This window comes from Oncorhynchus keta, chromosome 28 (assembly GCF_023373465.1).
Source record: "Oncorhynchus keta strain PuntledgeMale-10-30-2019 chromosome 28, Oket_V2, whole genome shotgun sequence".
Lineage (NCBI taxonomy): Eukaryota > Metazoa > Chordata > Actinopteri > Salmoniformes > Salmonidae > Oncorhynchus > Oncorhynchus keta.
The window spans coordinates 66523241-66530779 of NC_068448.1; positions in this window are offsets into that span (position 1 = coordinate 66523241).

Below are 7539 nucleotides of genomic sequence, written 5' to 3' on the forward strand. Positions count from 1 at the left end.
AGATAGATAGATAGATAGATAGATAGATAGTCCATTTCCACTGTGTGTGACAGCGGGTACTTGCAGAGAAGAGCTGTGTGTGTGTGCAGGAGATCAGAAAAAACACCTGTCTCTCTGCCTCTCTCTCTCTCTCTTTATTCATACCTCTCTGTTTCTGAAAAAAAAACATATCCCTACATGAAGTATTAAGCAACTAATAATAATTATTTTCAAATGAATTTGGTATGAAATGAGTTCACCTTCCCCCTCTCCCCACACACAGCTCCATGCACATGCTGTGACCTGTGTATCTGTGTCAAATTCATTCAAATCACATTTCATTTGTCACATTCTTCATAAACAGCAGGTGTAGACTAACGGTAAAAAAAATTATAAATACACAATGAGTAAAGATATACAGGGTATCAGTACTGAGTTGATGTGCAGGGGTACGAAGTAATTGAGGCAAATACAGTATCAGTCATAATTTTGGACACACCTACTCATTCAATGATTTTTCTTTGTTTGTACTATTTTATACATTGTAGAATAATAGTGCAGACATCCAAACTATGAAATAACACATATGGAATCATGTAGTAACCAAAGAAGTGTTAAACACATCAAAATATATTTTATATTTGAGATTCTTCAAAGTCGCCACCCTTTGCCTTGATGGCAGCTTTGCACACTATTGGCATTCTCTCAACCAGCTTCACCTGGAATGCTTTTCCAACAGTCTTGAAGGAGTTCCCACATATGCTGAGTACTTGTTGGCTGCTTTTCATTCACTCTGTGGTCCAACTCATCCCAAACCATCTCAAATGGGTTGAGGTCAGGTGATTGTGGAGGCCAGGTCATCTGATGCAGCACTCAATCACTCTCCTTCTTGGTCAAATAGCCCTCACACAGCCTGGAGGTGTGTTGAGTCATTGTCATGTTGAAAAACAAAAGATAGTCCGACTAAGCACAAACCAGATGGGATGGCGTATTGCTGCAGAATGCTGTGGTAGCCATGCTGGTTAAGTGTGCCTTGAATTCTAAATTAATCACAGACAGTGTCACCTGCAGAGCACTCCCACACCATCATACCTCCTCCTCCATGCTTCACGGTGGGAACCACACATGTGGAGATCATACCTACTCTGTGTCTCACAAAGACACGGCAGTTGGAACCAAAAATCTCAAATTTGGACTCATCAGACCAAAGGACAGATTTCCACCGGTCTAATATCCATTGCTCATGTTTCTTGACCCAAGCAAGTCTCTTCTTCTTATTGGTGTCCTTTAGTAGTGGTTTCTTTGCAGTAATTCGACCATGAAGGCTTGATTCATGCAGTGTCCTCTGAACTGTTGAGGTTGAGATGTGTCTGTTACTTGAACTCTGTGAAGCATTTATTTTGGCTGCAATTTCTGAGGTGCAGTTAACTATAATGAACTTATCCTGTGCAGCAGAGGTAACTCTGGGTCTTCCTTTCCTGTGGCGGTCCTCATGAGAGCCAGTTTCATCATAGCGCTTGATGGTTTTTGATTATGCACTTGAAGAAAATGTAAAAGTTCTTGAAATTTTCCACATTGACTGACTTTCAAGTCTTAAAGTAATTATGGACTGTTGTTTCTCTTTGCTTATTTGAGCTGTTCTTGCCATTCCCTTCCCTTCTCTCCTCTCCTTTCTTCTCTTCTCATTTCCTCTTCTCTCTTCTGTAAGAAGCTGTACAGACTTCTCTTCTTCTCTCTGGGAGAAAAACATTCAAATATAATTGCACAAAATATTGCTTCAAGTGATATTTTTATTAAATGTTTAACACTGTATCAAATCCCTATATTTTAAAACAGTGCTTCTGTATGAGGCATGGAAACAGGGTCAGAGAACCCATCAATAATCCTTATATCAACAAAATTCACTGAATATACAGACTCTTTTGGCAACAAAATATAATTAAAAACCTAATCAAATAATATGTTCTCTGCCAAAAAACACTGTGTCTCTACGATATGTTCCTGCATAGCTGAAAGACAATTAATTTATGAAGCTAATAGCAAATAGAATCATAAGCTTGTGCTGTTTCTGTTGCTTGATGTAATTACTTTGCTGTGGCATAGCTAATGTGTTTATGAATTAAATCTTATCTTGTATTTTTCTGTTTGTAAGGGGCTGGTGTGCTGATTCCCTATCGTTGACATGCTAGCATGCTAATTATTAATTCAACCACAAAGCAAATTGTTATTTGTCTCATTGCTAGCATGCTACTTCTATATTCAAATCTAATACAAACAGGCTAATGCTTGTCTCATGGCTACCATGCTAATTCTCCATTCAACCCCTACACGAACAGGCTAATACTTCACTACCATTCAAACACAATACAAACAGGCTAATTCTTGTCTCTTATGTGGCATGCTAATTCTCCATTCCAACTCAATAAGAAATCCTAGACCTACGGCAGCAACAGTTACTAGGGTCTGGAATTAATGACGGATTCTCTTGGTAATTTTTAAAAAAGAAATAAAAAAATCTGGGGAGGATCCTCTTCAGACAGATAACTCTCCCAATAAATCACGAGGCAAACACCTCCAAACATCGCAATTCAAAACCAAAGTTTGCAGGCAAAACCTTTGCAGTGGTTTTAGGGAAGGTAGTTTACGCAAACTAGTCACTTTGTATCCGGGGAAAGTTTACACTATGGCCACAAGCGGATAAGGCAGTGATGTAAGAAAGTCTGATGACCCAACTCTACCCTTTCCTCTATACCTAACTAACGTTGTATGCATATGTCACAGGAAGTAGGTGGGGAGGACGAGCTCGTGGTATATGACTGGAACAGAATCAGTGGAATGGTGTCAGATACATCAAACACATGGTTTGAAGGTGTTGATGCCATTCCATTTGCTCTGTTCCGGACATTATTATGACACGTCCTCCCCCAGCAGCCTCCTGTGGACATTGTAATTTGGAATATTGGAACATTGCGGGAGGCAATGTCTGTCTGAGAGACTGCTTTGAAGTTGCTCATAGCCACAGATCTAGTATCAGCTTATGCACAGTTCAGATGCAGAATTTATGGCGAGTTGAATAGATTTTAAGAGCGAGCTAGTATGGTTGAGAGCTTTGCTTGATGAACGGGTTGGTTTCATACGACCGCTCTCAACGCTGCAGACTTCCTGGTTGGTTTCATACGACCGCTCTCAACGCTGCAGACTTCCTGGTTGGTTTCATACGACCGCTCTCAACGCTGCAAACATCCTGGTTGGTTTCATACAACCGCTCTCAACGCTGCAGACTTCCTGGTTGGTTTCATACGACCGCTCTCAACGCTGCAGACTTCCTGGTTGGTTTCATACGACCGCTCTCAACGCTGCAGACTTCCTGGTTGGTTTTGGGTCGAATTCAGGCATAACAGCGACATGTTTTATATATATATCGTTCATTTATTCAGACGAGGCAAAAATAAATAAATAAGATACACAGCCTAACCAACATATGATGCTAATCCCAAAGAGAAAAAATACTCACATAGATGAGTGTGCTATCACCTAAGGAAGAGGGACACACACACACACACACAAAACCCTAACCCTAGCTTCATGTCCACACCCCAGCTCAAACCTAACCTTGGTTAATCCTTCTTCTATCCTACTTTTGTATTTGGACCTGTAAGGTGCTGGAGTTCAGGTCCGCTTTGTTCTCTCCCTTTGACCCAATATGCAGTAGCCTGACTCCGGTTAGCTCCTGCTCAACTTAACCACCCAGGGGTAGCTCCTGCTCAACTTAACCACCCGGGGGTAGCTCCTGCTCAACTTAACCACCCGGGGGTAGCTCCTGCTCAACTTAACCACCCGAGGGTAGCTCCTGCTCAACTTAACCACCCGGGGGTAGCTCCTGCTCAACTTAACCACCCGGGGGTAGCTCCTGCTCAACTTAACCACCCAGGGGTAGCTCCTGCTCAACTTAACCACCCGGGGGTAGCTCCTGCTCAACTTAACCACCCGGGGGTAGCTCCTGCTCAACTTAACCACCCGGGGGTAGCTCCTGCTCAACTTAACCACCCGGGGGTAGCTCCTGCTCAACTTAACCACTGGTTTGTCTAATCTGTGTGTAATGTCTATGATCCCGATACATATTGAATTAACCTCTAAACACAACAATCTGATCAGAACCTTCCTAAGCTCATCAGATCTCCTTGTTCCCTATACTCGCTATAATATTGTGAGTATTAAGAATTCTGTGCAGTTTTGTATACAGACAACATTGGCCTCTGTCTCTATCTCTCTCTCTCCCACACCTGCTGTCTCGACCTCTGAATGCTCGGCTATGAAAAGCCAACTGACATTTACTCCTGAGGTACTGACCTGCAGGACCCTCTACAACCACTGTGATTATTATTTGTCCCTGATGGTCATCTATGAATGTTTGAACATCTTGAAGAACGATCTGGCCTTAATGGCCATGTACTCTTATAATCTCCACCCAGCACAGCCAGAAGAGGACTGGTTCCTCTCCAGTTATGTTCCTAGATTTCTGCCTTTCTAGGGAGTTTTTCCGAGCCACCGTGCTTCTACATCTGCATTGCTTGCTGTTTGGGGTTTTAGGCTGGGTTTCTGTACAGCACTTTGTGACATCTGCTGACATAAAAATGGCTTTATAAATACATTTGATTGAAATTTGATTAATTAATTATCCATTCGCACACATCTATCACAATCAAACACAGTGACACGCACTGAGAACTGAAACACTGTCCCTGTTGACTGGACTGTCCCTGCTGACTGGACTGTCCCTATTGACTGGACTGTCCCTGCTGACTGGACTGCCCCTGCTGACTGGACTGTCCCTGTTGACTGGACTGCCCCTGCTGACTGGACTGTCCCTGTTGACTGGACTGTCCCTGCTGACTGGACTGTCCCTATTGACTGGACTGCCCCTGCTGACTGGACTGTCCCTGTTGACTGGACTGTCCCTGCTGACTGGACTGTCCCTGTTGACTGGACTGTCCCTGTTGACTGGACTGTCCCTGCTGACTGGACTTTCCCTGTTGACTGGACTGTCCCTGCTGACTGGACTGTCCCTGCTGACTGGACTGTCCCTATTGACTGGACTGTCTCTGCTGATTGGACTGTCCCTATTGACTGGACTGTCCCTGTTGACTGGACTGTCCCTGTTGACTGGACTGTCCCTGTTGACTGGACTGTCCCTGTTGACTGGACTGTCCCTGTTGACTGGACTGTCCCTGCTGACTGGACTGTCCCTGTTGACTGGACTGTCCCTGCTGACTGGACTGTCCCTGTTGACTGGACTGTCCCTGCTGACTGGACTGTCCCTGCTGACTGGACTGTCCCTGTTGACTGGACTGTCCCTGCTGACTGGACTGTCCCTGCTGACTGGACTGTCCCTATTGACTGGACTGTCTCTGCTGATTGGACTGTCCCTATTGACTGGACTGTCCCTGCAGCCTGGACTGTCCCTATTGACTGGACTGTCTCTGCTGATTGGACTGTCCCTGCTGACTGGACTGTCCCTATTGACTGGACTGTCCCTGCTGACTGGACTGTCCCTATTGACTGGACTGTCTCTGCTGATTGGACGGTCCCTGCTGACTGGACTGTCCCTATTGACTGGACTTTCCCTGCTGACTGGACTGTCCCTATTGACTGGACTGTCCCTGCTGACTGGACTGTCCCTATTGACTAGACTGTCCCTGCTGATTGGACTGTCCCTGCTGACTGGACTGTCCCTATTGACTGGACTGTCCCTATTGACTGGACTGTCCCTGCTGACTGGACTGTCCCTATTGACTGGACTGTCTCTGCTGATTGGACTGTCCCTGCTGACTGGACTGTCCCTATTGACTGGACTGTCCCTGCTGACTGGACTGTCCCTGCTGACTGGACTGTCTCTGCTGACTGGACTGTCCCTGCTGACTGGACTGTCCCTATTGACTGGACTGTCCCTGCTGACTGGACTGTCCCTATTGACTGGACTGTCCCTGCTGACTGGACTGTCCCTATTGACTGGACTGTCCCTGCTGACTGGAATGTCCCTATTGACTGGACTGTCTCTGCTGACTGGACTGTCCCTGTTGACTGGACTGTCCCTGCTGACTGGACTGTCCCTGTTGACTGGACTGTCCCTGCTGACTGGACTGTCCCTGTTGACTGGACTGTCCCTGCTGACTGGACTGTCCCTGCTGACTGGACTGTCCCTGTTGACTGGACTGTCTCTGCTGACTGGACTGTCCCTGTTGACTGGACTGTCCCTGTTGACTGGACTGTCTCTGCTGACTGGACTGTCCCTGTTGACTGGACTGTCCCTGCTGACTGGACTGTCTCTGCTGACTGGACTGTCCCTGTTGACTGGACTGTCCCTGCTGACTGGACTGTCCCTGTTGACTGGACTGTCCCTGCTGACTGGACTGTCCCTGCTGACTGGACTGTCCCTGTTGACTGGACTGTCTCTGCTGACTGGACTGTCCCTGTTGACTGGACTGTCTCTGCTGACTGGACTGTCCCTGTTGACTGGACTGTCCCTGTTGACTGGACTGTCCCTGTTGACTGGACTGTCCCTGCTGACTGGACTGTCCCTGTTGACTGGACTGTCCCTGCTGACTGGACTGTCCCTGCTGACTGGACTGTCCCTGTTGACTGGACTGTCCCTGTTGACTGGACTGTCCCTGTTGACTGGACTGTCCCTGCTGACTGGACTGTCCCTGCTGACTGGACTGTCCCTGCTGACTGGACTGTCCCTGCTGGCTAGACTGTCCTACTGACAAGGAATAGTAAGTACAAAGAGGAAGTGAGAGATGAGAGGGAGGTATAGTGAAAGGGAGAGAGAAAGAGAGACAGAAGGAAAGAGAAAGACAAAGACAGAGGGAGACAGCAGGTGTTTGATGAGGACAGAAGAGTTCAGTCGTTAATCTCACTGCTGAATGACTATTCTGTCTGTTACTCATCACTCTGTGTGTGTGTTCCTCAGCCCTGAGTTGCATTTCATGTGTGTGTCTGTGTGTCTGTCAGCCCCATTAACTCTTCCCCTCTCTCTCCTTCTTCCCTCCTCCACTCCTCACATCTACCCCTCCCCTCCTCCACTCATCACTTCTTCTACTCTCCTACCTCCTCTCTCCTTCCCAATCTCTTCTCTCTTCTCTCATCTTCCCCCTTCCCCCTCTCTTCTCTCTCCTCTCCCCTACCCCCTCTCTTGTCTCACCTCTCCCCCTCTCTTCTCTCACCTCTCCCCTACCCCCTCTCCTCTCCCCCTCTTCTCTCTCCTCTCCCCTACCCCTCTCTTGTCTCACCTCTCCCCTCTCTTCTCTCACCTCTCCCCTACCCCTCTCTCTTCTCCCCCTCTTCTCTCTCCTCTCCCCCTCTCTTCTCCCCTCTTCTCTCTCCTCTCCCCCTCTCTTCTCTCACCCCTCCCCTCTCTTTTCTCACCTCTCCCCTACCCCCTCTATTCTCCCCCTCTTCTCTCTCCTCTCCCCTACCCCCTCTCTTCTCTCACCTCTCCCCTACCCCTCTCTTCTCCCCTCTTCTCTCTCCTCTCCCCTACCCCTCTCTTCTCCCCCTCTT